An 11,898-nucleotide genomic window follows, 5' to 3' on the forward strand; every position below is an offset into this window, starting at 1 on the left:
TTTTGACAGTGTCTCACTCTGTCGCCCAGGCTGGAGTGCAGTGGCGTGATTACAGGTCATTGCACCACCATGTCCGGCTAATTTTTTGTATTTTTCGTAGAGACAGGGTTTTGTCATATTGTCCAGGCTGGTCTCGAACCCCTGGCCTCAAGTAATCCGCCTGCCTCTGCCTCCCAATGTGCTTGGATTACAAGCGTGAGCCACCACGCCCAGCCTTATTTCTTATTTCTTTGTTTTTTGTAGAGATGGGGTCTCCCTATGTTGCCCAGGCTGGTCATAAACTCCTGACCTCAAGTGATCTACCTGCCTCAGCCTCCCAAAGTGCTGGGATTACAAGCATGAGCCACCGCACTGGGCCCTTTTATAAAATTTTTGAATAAATTATTTCCTTAGGATAGAGTCCTAGATGTGGAATTATTTAGGCAAGGGCTAAAACCTATTTAAGGATCTTCAAACATACTGCCTAGTTGCCTTCCTGAAAGGTTAGCCCAATTTTTCTTCCCACTTACAAGGATGAAGTTTCTAAACATAAGGTTAAAAGCTGACAAAGAGAGAGACTGATTATTTAATTGTTAGTTTTCTTCTGACTTATTGGTAGAGTTTGAATATTTGTTCCCTCAAATCTCATGATGAAGCGTAATCCCCAGGGTTGAAGGTGTGACCTGGTGAGAGGTGAATGGATTATGGGCAGATTTCTCAGAAATGAAGTAGAACCATTTCCTTGGTGCATGGGAGTGAGTCCTCTTGAGATGTGGTTGTTTAAAAGTGTGTGGCACCTCCTCCCAGCTCCTGCTCTTGCTCTCTGCTCCCTCTTCACCTTCTACCATGAATAAAATTTCCTGGAGGCCTCCCCAGAAGCCCAGCAAATGCTGGCTGTGTAAACAGCCTGCAGAACCATAAGCCAATAAAAACTCCTTTCTCTGTAAATTTTCTAGTCTCAGATACTTCTTCACAGCAACCCAAGAACAGACTGAAACACCTATCTAGCAAAAAAAGAAAAAGGAAATTACACTCACACTGAAAAATTAAAATGGACATCATGAAGATGAAATAAAAGTCCAGCTAGAACATAATATAAGAAACTAGGGCCGGGCGCGGTGGCTCAAGCCTGTAATCCCAGCACTTTGGGAGGCCGAGACGGGCGGATCACGAGGTCAGGAGATCGAGACCATCCTGGCTAACACGGTGAAACCCCGTCTCTACTAAAAAATATGAAAAACTAGCCGGGCGAGGTGGCGGGCGCCTGTAGTCCCAGCTACTCGGGAGGTTGAGGCAGGAGAATGGCGTGAACCCGGGAGGCGGAGCTTGCAGTGAGCTGAGATCTGGCCACAGCACTCCAGCCTGGGCGACAAAGCGAGACTCCGTCTCAAAAAAAAAAAAAAAGAAACTAGCTGTCCAAAATGAATTTAGGGCCTGGAAACCCAGGAAAATATATCTCACGTTGTTAAAACGTGTAATTGTGACCCTGGAAACTTCACTATCAACAATCTTTACAATATAGGTTGGTAAGGAGGACAACCTAATAACATGAAAATTTTATTTTAAGATTCATGTACAGGCCGGGCGCGGTGGCTCAAGCCTGTAATCCCAGCACTTTGAGAGGCTGAGACGGGCGGATCATGAGGTCAGGAGATCGAGACCATTCTGGCTAACACGATGAAACCCCGTCTCTACTAAAAAAAATACAAAAAATTAGCCGGGCGAGGTGGCGGGCGCCTGTAGTCCCAGCTACTCGGGAGGCTGAGGCAGGACAATGGCGTAAACCTGGGAGGCGGAGCTTGCAGTGAACTGAGATCCGGCCACTGCACTCCAGCCTGGGCGACAGAGCAAGACTCTCGTCTCAAAAAATAAATAAATAAACAAAATAAAATTCATGTACAATTGGCTGGGTGAGGTGGCTCATGCCTATAATCCCAGCCCTTTGGGAGGAAGACAGATCACTTGAGCTCAAGGGTTTGAGACCAGCCTGGGCAACATAGTGAAACCCCATCTCTACCAAAAATACAAAAATTAGCCAGGCATGGTGGCACATGCCTGTAGTCCCAGCTACTCATGAGGCTGAGGCAGGAGGATCACTTGAACCCAGAGGCAGAGGTTGCAGTGAGCTGAGATCATACCACTGCACTCCAGCCTGGGCAACAGAGCTAAAACCTGTCTCAATTAAAAAAAAAATACATGTACAACATGTGATACTGTTAAGAATATATACCCACATACACAAACCTGCACATTCTGCACATGTACCCTGAAACTTAATATAAATATATATATATATATATATATATATATATTTTTTTTTTTTTTTTTTTTTTTTTTGAGATGGAGTCTCTCTCTCTTGCCAGGCTGGAGTGCAGTGGCGCAATCTCGGCTCATTGTAACCTCCGCCTCCCTGGTTCAACAGATTCTCCTGCCTCAGCCTCCCAAGTAGCTGAAACTACAGGTGTGCACCACCATGTCCAGCTAATTTTTGTATTTTTAGTAGAGATGTGGTTTCACTATGTTGACCAGGATGGTCTCAATCTCTTGACCTTGTGATCCGCCCACCTTGGCCTCCCAAAGTGATGGAATTACAGGCGTGAGCCACCACGCCTAGCCTAAAATTTTTTAAAAAATAATATATCTAGAAAAAATGCTGGAAGTTAGTGTACCAAAATATTGAGTATTTGAGTTAGAAGGAGATTTTTTTCTTGTTTTCTCTATTTCCAAATTTTACGTAATGTGTTTGTATTATTTCATCATGGGAGAAAAAAACTGATTTTTAAAAACGATGAACAGGAAAGATGCCTGAAGACACAGGAGGAAAAGCAATAGATTCTGACAGCCAAGCCTCAGTAAGTTTGGCATAAATTCACAGCCCAATGGTATGAATTGTTAAACGAATGGTTTATGGGTATGTAGGTGAATGGGAAATGATGACTGAAAAATAACATCAGCTCTCTTCAAACATTTGAAAGTTTCAACAAATTAAATCCAATTATGTTTTTTGACATTGTTATTAGGTTAGTAGAAAAGCGGAAACACTTTAGCTATAATGTATATCCCTCTTTTAGCAAAGCATTTGATGAGTTATCTACTGGTGTCCTTGAGAGTAAGATACGGAACTGTGGGTTGGGATATGGTACTTCTAAACGATTTGACAGCTGCTTGTACAAACTGTATATGAAAAGTTCTGCTCAATAGCCATGACATGAAACACCCAAACTCCACAGAGGTTTATTAGCTGCCATAGGTCTAGATTATATGAAAGTAAAATGAGGACTTGGAGAATGATTCATTATTTTTTAAAAGAGTAGAGGTACGAATGTCTCCCACAAATATCATCTATCGCTTTTTGTTTTAAGCTTAAATCTTTTTTTTTTTTTTTTTTTTTTTTGATAGAATCTCTCTCTGTCGCCCAGGCTGGAGTGCAGTGACGTGATCTCAGCTCACTGCAACCTCTGCCTCCCAGATTAAAGCGATTCTTCAACCTCAGCCTCCCAAGTAGCTGGGATTACAGGCATTCCCTACCACGCCCAGCTAATTTTTGTATTTTTTAGTAGAGACGGGGTTTCACCATGTTGGTCAGGCTGGTCTCAAACTTCTGACCTTGTGATCCACCCAGTCGGCCTCCCAAAGTTCTGGGATTACAGGTGTGACCCACTGCACCCGGTCTTAAGCTTAAATCTTTAAATTTATTTATTTGTACTTATTTTTGAAACAGGGTCTCACTCTGTCACCCAGGCTGGAGTACAGTGGGATGATCTCCACTCAGTTTATCCTCAACCTCCCAAACTCAAGTGATCCTCCCACCTCAACCTCCCAAGTAGCTGGGACTACAGGTGTAAGCCACCATGCCCAGCTAATTTTGGGTTTGGCTTTTTTTTTTTTTTTTTTTTTTTGATAGAAACTGGGTTTTGCCATGTTGCCCAGGCTGGTCTTGAACTCCTGACCTCAAGCGATCTGCCGGCCTCAGCCTCCCAAAATGCTGGGATTACAGGCTTGAGCCACCCCACCTGGCCTAAATCTTTAGTTTAAAGTGAGTATGAACACCCACCGATGTTGAATCATACCGGCCTTTTTGAGAGGATCATGGATCTTAAGAAGCTTATGATCATGATCATGAATCTTATGATCATGGATCACAAGAAGGTCTTATGATATTGTGAAAGGAAAATATCTTCGGCCCCCAAAGTCACTAAGGAAACCTCATGCTGGAAACTGCTTAGGGCAAACCTGCCCCCATTCTATTCAAAGTCACCCCTCTGCTCACTGAGATAGATGCATATCTGATTGCCTCCTTTGGAAGAAACTAATCAGAAACTCAAAAGACTGTAACTTCTCTGCTTTGAGTCTTCCTGCCTTTGCTTCAAGTTGTCCCGCCTTTCCAGACCGAACCAATGTACTTCTTAGATAAAGTGATTAATGTCTCTTGTCTCTCTACAATATATAAAGCCAAGCTGTGCCCCGACCACCTTGGGTACATGTCATCAGGGACTCCCGAGGCTGTGTCACGGGAGCGTCCTCAACCTTGGCAAAATCAACTTTCTAAATTAACTGAGACCTGCCTCAGATTTTCTGGGTTCACAATGTCTAGATATGTGAACAAGCACAAATACATCAAGGAGTTTGACAGATGACTGCCCTTGTCTGCTAGATCAAAAGAAATTCAGCTTATTATTTAACCTGTCAAGGATATCTGTGCTTTCCCCTTTGTTTCTATGTGTTCCCTCATTAATTTTCTTCAACATGGCATGTCCCCTTCATCTACTTGCTCTGTTCGAAAATCTTCACTTTTATCTGTCTGCCAATATACCACAGCTAAGGAACCTCACACTACATACACACGAATATACTCCTCTACCCTACAGTTCATTATTTTAAAAGCCGACAGTTGGCCGGGCGCGGTGGCTCAAGCCTGTAATCCCAGCACTTTGGGAGGCCGAGACGGGCGGATCACGAGGTCAGCAGATAGAGACCATCCTGGCTAACACGGTGAAACCCCGTCTCTACTAAAAAATACAAAAAACTAGCCGGGCGAGGTGGCGGGCGCCTGTAGTCCCAGCTACTCGGGAGGCTGAGGCAGGAGAATGGCGTAAACCCGGGAGGCGGAGCTTGCAGTGAGCTGAGATCCGGCCACTGCACTCCAGCCCGGGCGACAGAGCGAGACTCCGTCTCAAAAAAAAAAAAAAAAAAAGCTGACAATTAAGAAAAAATTTCAGGCCAGGCGCACTGGCTCATGCCTGTAATCCCAGCTCTTTGGGAGGCCGAGACAGGGGGATCACCTGAGGTCAGGAGTTTGAGACCAGCCTGCCCAAGATGGTGAAATCCTGTCTCTACTAAAAATACAAAAATTAGCCAGGTGTGGTGGCGCATGCCAGTAATCCCAGCTACTCGGGAGGCTGAGGCAGAATTGCTTGAACCTGAGAGGCAGAGGTTGCAGTAAGCAGAGATCGTGCCATTGCACTCCAGCCTGGGCAACAGAGTAAGACTCTGTCTTGGAAAAGAAAAAGAAAAAGAAAAAAATTCAAGAATAAGACAACATGCTGGGTGCGGCAGCTCACACCTATAATCCCAGCACTTTGGGAGGCTGAGGCAGGCGGACCATCTGAGGACAGGAGTTCAAGACCAGCCTGGCCAACATTATAAAACCCCATCTCTACTAAAAATTCAAAAAAATAATTGGGTGTAGTGGTGCATGCCTGTAATGCCAGCTACTCGGGAGGCCGAGGCATAAGAATCTCTTGAACCCGGGAGGTGGAGGTTGCAGTAAACTGAGATCACACCACTGCACACCATCCTGGGCAACAGATTGAGACTCTGTGTAAAAAAAAAAAAAAAAAAAAGACTATAGAATTCTTTCCTCAGCCCTATTCTGTTAAATATCTTCAACAAAATGGATAAAGAATAAGAACAACGGCCAGGCATGGTGGCTCACGCCTGTAATCTCAGCACTTTCAGAGGCCGAGGCATGTGGATCACGAGGTCATGAGTTCAAGATTAGCCTAGCCAAGATGTTGAAACCCTGTCTCTACTAAAACTACAGAAATTAGCTGGGTGTGGTGGTGGGCACCTGTAATCCCAGCTACTTGAGAGGCTGAGGCAGAGAACTGCTTAAATCTGGGAGGCAGAGGTTGCAGTGAGGAGCTGAGATGGTGCCACTGCACTCCAGCCTGGGTGACAGAGCAAGACCCCATCTCAAAAAAAAAAAAAAAAAAGAATAAAACTACAAATTTTCAGATGTTACACAACTGAGAGAACACAGACAGAGTTTATTGCAAATACGTTACTACTTCAGCCAGAAACCACAGGATACATTTCACAAGATCACTGCAAATCCCAGCATGCAAGTGAAGTGGAGGAGGAAGCAGCATCAGCTTGAAGAAGTTCCAGATGTTTCCATCAACCACAAATTTAGCCTGACCCGCTAGTGACACAGCTGAAGTGTAATTGAATTAGGCTATGTTCAGACACAGAAAACTCCAGTCTTAAACACAATTACTGCTTTGTCCTGTGTTGGTCAGACCAAAGTTTGGCAGTTCTTCAGGAGCATACTGAAAAACTAGGCCTCTCTGAAAGACAATGAAAACTCTGAAAGTCATGTAACAGGATAATAAGTCGAAGTACCATGAAAGCCTACCCGGAGAAGACTAAAAGGCTCCAAATATTTCAAAAACCATTATGTGGAAGGAGTTTTAAACTTGTTTTCAGTGTGTTTTGAGCACAGACTTTGGGTTAATGGGTACCAGTTATAGAGAAGAAAGAAAGATTCAATGTGTGAAAAAAATGTTTTTTTTTGTTTTTGTTTTCTTTTCTTTTCTTTTTTTTTTGAGACAGGGTCTCACTTTGTCCTCCAGGCTGGAGTACAGTGGCACAATCTCAGTTCACTGCAGCCTCGACTTCTGGGGTTCAAATGATCCTCCTGCCTCAGCCCCCACCACAAGTAGTTGGGGCTACAGGTGCTTGCCACCATGTCGGGCTAATTTTTGTATTTTTTTGTAAATACAGATTTCACCATGTTGCCCAAGCTGGTCTTGAACTTCTGAGCTCAAGTAATCTGCCTGTCTCCGCCTTCTAAAGTGCTGGAATTAATAGGTGTGAGCTACGGCGCCTGCCCTAATGTTTAATAATTAAAGACTTTCAGCAATGAAATGGGTTTCTTCAAAAAGTGATGCGCATCCTGTCAATCATAATATCAAGTTCTAGGCCCTGGAAGTTCAACTGAGTGATCATCCTAAAATAACAGATTGGGTCACTCTTCTGCTTAGACGCTCTATGGCTCTGCATTAAAATTAGAACAAAATGCAAACTCCCCATCCTGGTCTACCAGGCCCTGTATGATCTGGCTCTGCTGACCTATATCAGAAGCTCTCTCTCTTTTCCCACTTTTCATCCATGTATTCACTTACTCCAGGACTGTTCTTCAAGGTCAACCATGTGCTGGCACAGTTGTGAACACAGCAGGCAAAATCTCTGCCCTGAAGTTACTGACATCGCAGTGGAAGAACGACAAAAAGAAATAAATAATAAACAAATAGATGAAGGGTTAAGGTGAGTGCTATGCAGAAAAATGAGCAGGGGCAGGCCAGGCGCAGTGGCCCACACCTGTCGTCCTAGCACTTTAGGAGGCTGAGGCTAAGGCTGAGGGATCACATGAGCTCAGGAGTTCGAGACCAGCCTGGGCAACATGGCAAAGCCCCATCTCTACAAAAAATACAAAAATTAGCTGGGTGTGATGGCAGGTCGTGGTTCTCCTGTCCAGCCCACCGCCCCTGGACCACTTCATGTAGAAGTCCTCAATAAACCCTATGTCTCGCTCACTGGCTCCCGGTCTCTTTTTCAGCCTCTCAGACACGGTGCCATCCTTATTAGGGCCAATAAAAGTCCAACACAACACATGGCCCTCAAGGGCTGACTCTGTCTTTGCTGGCTGCATCCCCAGCACCTACACCAGTGCCTGACACAGTCAGTGCACCAGAAATAGCTGTTAACTGACTGATAAGGGAAGCAAGCAGTGAAGTAACATGGTTGCTCAGAGCCATTTCCCTGGCAACACTTGCCAACTGGAAGTTCACTGCCACTAAAAACATTCTCTTTGGAAAATACAAATATAGCCTGGGCAACATGGCAAAACTCCATCTCCACAAAAAAACTACAAAAGAAAAAAATTAGCTGGGCATGGTGGCACGCACCTGTGGTCCCAGCTACTGAGGAGGCTGAGGTAAGAGAATTGCATGATCCCAGGTGTTCAAGGCTGCAGTGAGCCGTGATAGTGTCACCATACTCCAGCCTGGGTGACAGAGCAAGACCCTACCTTAAAAACAACAACAACAACAACAACAACAAAGGCCGGGCGCACTGGCTCACACCTGTAATCCCAGCACTTTGGGAGGCCGAGGTGGGTGGATCACGAGGTCAAGAGTTCAAGACCAGCCTGGTCAAGATGGTAAAACCCCGTCTCTACTAAAAATACAAAAATTAGCCAGGCGTGGTAGCGGGTACCTGTAATCCCAGCTACTCAGGAGGTTGAGGGAGGCTGAGGCAGGAGAATCGGCTTGAAACTGGGAGGCAGAGGTTGTGGTGAGCAGAGATCATGACACTGTACTCCAGCCTGGGCAAAAGAGTGAGACTCCATCTCAAAAAAAAAAAAAAAGAAAGAAAAGAAAAGAAAATACAAATATGTCCTGGAAAAGTTAAGCCTCATTCATATTGTAATATGAATGAATTAATCAGATGACATATATAAATAAATTATATACACACACACACACACACACACACACATACACACATACACACATAGCAGAATAGAGTCGCATTCAAAAGGTAAGAATTTTGGTTGAAACAGAAGGGTTTTTTTTTTATGGAGTCTTTCTCTGTCACCAGGCTAGAGTGCAGTGGTGCAATCTCTGCTCACTGCAACCTCCAACTCCCTGGTTCAAACGATTCTCCTGCCTCAGCCTCCCGAGTAGCTGGGATTACAGGCACACGCCACCATGCCCAGCTAACTTTTGTATTTTTAGTAGACAGAGTTTCACCATGTTGGCCAGGATGGCCAATTCGATCTCCTGACTTCGTGATCCGCCTGCCTCGGCCTCCCAAAGTGTAGGGATTATAGGCATGAGCCACCGCCCGGCCAGGATATCTTGTTTTTGTTTTTGTTTTTTGAGACAGAGTCTTGCTGTTGTCGCCCAGGCTGGAATGCAGTGGCACGATCTCGGCTCACTGCAACCTCCACCTCCCAGGTTCAAGCAATTCTCCTGCCTCAGCCAGCTCCCGAGTAGCTGGAATTATAGGCGCCTGCCACCACGCTCAGCTAATTTTTGTGTTTTTAGTAGAGACAGGGTTTCACTATGTTGCCCAGGCTGGGCTCAAACTCCTGACCTCAGCTGATCCGCCCACCTCAGCCTCCCAAAGGCGTGAGCCACTGTACCTGGCCCAGGAGAGTAAAAGCATGGAAGGAGAGCCAGTGTGACTGCCCCAAAGAGAGAGAGGGCAGAAATGGAAAAGATTCAGAAAAGAAGGTGACTGATGGGGCTCAGGACACACACCCCAAAATATGACTGCAGGAGACCAGAATATGCTACCCCAAAATATGTCTCTTTTATGTGTGGGTTATTTTGAGCTGGTTATTTTGAGAAACTGCAGACACAGAAGTATTTCAGAAAAGTTGCCCTTTTGTAAGGAAATTTACATCTATAAAGAAAATCACTAGAAACTCCTAAAGGATGGAGAAGGCCTGGACTTAACTCTGCATAACAAACCTGACCCTTGGCCAGGCGCAGTGGTGGCTCACGCCTGTAATCCCGGCACTTTGGGAGGCCAAGGCGGGTTGATCACCTGAGGTCAGGGGTTCAGGACCAGCCTGGCCAGCATGGTGAAACCTTGTCTCTACTAAAAATACAAAAATTAGCCGGGCGTGGTGGTGCATCCTTGTAATCCCAGCTGCTCAGGTGGCTGAGGCAGGAGAATTGCTTGAACCCAGGAGGCGGAGCTTGCAGTGAGCCGAGAACCCGCCATTGCACTCCAGCCTGGGCGACAGAGTGAGACTCCATCTCAAAAAAACAAAACAAAACAATAAACCTGACCGTTGTTTTACAGCGCTTTTTCTGGCCATCTTGAAAGACCGTGGGGTCTTTCCTCACACCTTTCTTTCTTTGTTTAATAAAATGGGCAGCATTTAAACCTGAAGATTAAACTCTTCCTTGGAGATCTACTCTGTAGGTTTATTCATTTCTCCATGGTTTTCTTCCATGTGTACACGAGGTACACATGCTAATAAACTTTTGTTTGTTTTCCTCTTGTTAATTTGCCCAGGGAGTCCCAGTTAAGAACTATGGAGGGTAGAAAGAAAATTGTTTTTCTTCCCCTACATAACCAAAGTTAATCTTGTCATCTTATCACATCTCTTGAGGCACCCGCAGCAGCTTTGTGCAAAGCCTCAGTTAAAAGATCAAGATTGCCACTCATTAGTTTCAGTTAAGAAACTGACAGGTTTCTTAACCTTTCTGAAAGTCATTTTTTAAAATAAGCCAATGCAGTTTATTACTTAGTGCTTGTCTTCAGCTAGTAGCAAGATAGAGCTTCATGTGGCTGTAAATGGGGGAAGAAGTTACTATACCTCCTGACCCTGCTTTTCTTCCACACGTAGATGTTAGTCCCTGAGATGTATTTATCAAAATCAGCATGATAAATGTAAAAATCTCGGCTAGGCGTGGTGACTCACGCCTGTAATCCCTAGCCCTTTGGGAGACCGAGGCGGATCACTTGAGGCCAGGAGTTCGAGACCAGCCTGGCCAACATGACAAAACCCAGTTTCTACTAAACAGTACAAAAAATTACCCGGGCATGGTGGCACATGCCTGTAATTCCAGCTACTCGGGAGACTCAGGCATGAGAATCATTTGAACCCAGGAGGTTGAAGTGTCAGTGAGCCAAGATTGTGCCACTGCACTCCAGCCTGGGCAACAGAGTGAGATTGTCTCAAAAAAAAAAAAAAATCTTATACCCTCATTTCATGTTATTTGAACAAAAGACCATGGCTAATACTAGATCACCGCAATGGACATAAGCGAAAATTTTTTTGTCTTGAATTATACATATTTAAAATTTGGGCCATATGATAGTGTGAATTGTCTATTTCTATTTACATCACCTAAATCAGCCACTAGACTGTGATCTGCATCAACCAGCCGGAACTCAGCAAGTGTTGACCAATCAGAACTACATAAATTTGGATCCTTCATTTGCATAAGCAGACCAGAGTGGGAACCTGGTGGAGATCTTTCTCTATAAAAGATAACTCCTGTCTTTATTCTCTCAGAATGCACCTTTGTTTTATACCAAAGACTGCATCTCCCTGGTTTACAAACTGTTTACTGGGATGAATTCTCTTGATTTTCTTTAAAAAAAATATTTCGTAGTGAATTTGTTGATAATAGTCATGACGATCTAGAACTACAGCAGGACACTAGTTTTTAAAAGTTATCTGAACTTTTTAACATGTGTTAGGCAATACTGATGAAACATCTCTATCTATAGAGATGTATTAAAGTTCTGGCCGGGCGTTGTGGCTCATACCTGTAATCCCAGCACTTTGGGAGGCCAAGACGGGTGGATCACCTGAGGTCAGGAGTTCAAGACCAGTCTGGCCAACACGGTGAAACCCTATCTTTACTAAAACTACAAAAATTAGCTGGGCGTGGTGGCAGGCACCTGTAACCTCAGATATGTGGGAGGCTGAGGCAGGAGAATTGCTTGAACCTGGGAGGCAGAGGTTGCAATGAGCTGAGATCGTGCCATTGCACTTTAGCCTGGACAACAAGAGTGAAACTCTACTAAAAAAAAAAAAAAAAAAAAACACACAATGTGGTACAATTTTATTTATTTAGTCTATATAACCAAAATGAGGCTTCAAGTCAG

The sequence above is a fragment of the Rhinopithecus roxellana genome, chromosome 19, assembly GCF_007565055.1.
Source record: "Rhinopithecus roxellana isolate Shanxi Qingling chromosome 19, ASM756505v1, whole genome shotgun sequence".
Lineage (NCBI taxonomy): Eukaryota > Metazoa > Chordata > Mammalia > Primates > Cercopithecidae > Rhinopithecus > Rhinopithecus roxellana.